This window comes from Tigriopus californicus, chromosome 5, assembly GCF_007210705.1.
Source record: "Tigriopus californicus strain San Diego chromosome 5, Tcal_SD_v2.1, whole genome shotgun sequence".
NCBI lineage: Eukaryota > Metazoa > Arthropoda > Copepoda > Harpacticoida > Harpacticidae > Tigriopus > Tigriopus californicus.
The window spans coordinates 7,757,764-7,758,304 of NC_081444.1; the positions used below are offsets into that span (position 1 = coordinate 7,757,764).

Genomic DNA, 541 nt, shown 5'->3' on the forward strand with positions numbered 1-541 from the left:
GCTCGGCTTTCTTCTGCTTCATGATCTTTCGAGATTGGCTGGATTTCTTCACTTGAAACACTACCTCTTCTACAAAAAGAAACATATTTATCTGACATGAATCGAAGGAACGCAACTGAGTCATTTTATGCCTATAGTTTCGAATTTTGGTGGCTTTTCTAGTGCTTTTTGCCGTTTCAGTGTCCTAAACAAGATTAAAGGAAAAAATCAGTAGCAGGAGATAACTTTTCAAACGACCAAAATTGACAGACTCTGTAACGCAAAGACAGGTCTATTTGCTTGTATCAAAAAGGCATGTAAAGAGACTCATTTTCATTTGGATAATTTTGAAACGATGTCAACATCATCAAGAAGATCCAAGTCTTTTCCCCCAAATCTTTGAAACCAAAAGTATTCAAATGTTTTATTTTGTTTGATAAATTAGTATCATTCGCAGGGCCCCCACAACGAATACTCTGATCCAGGCAAAAGAGAACCATTTAAGAATTTGTGGGCAAGACAACCTTGGCCTTACCAAATACGAATGCGAAAGAGTTGACGT

General features: G+C 37.2%; 1 protein-coding gene across 1 annotated transcript in view; it reads right to left on the minus strand.

Moving 5' to 3' along the window:
* The window catches only part of LOC131880762 (PAX3- and PAX7-binding protein 1-like), a gene marked incomplete in the record, with an annotated part of 11,471 nt that overhangs the window by 925 nt on the left and 10,005 nt on the right, over positions 1-541 (minus strand).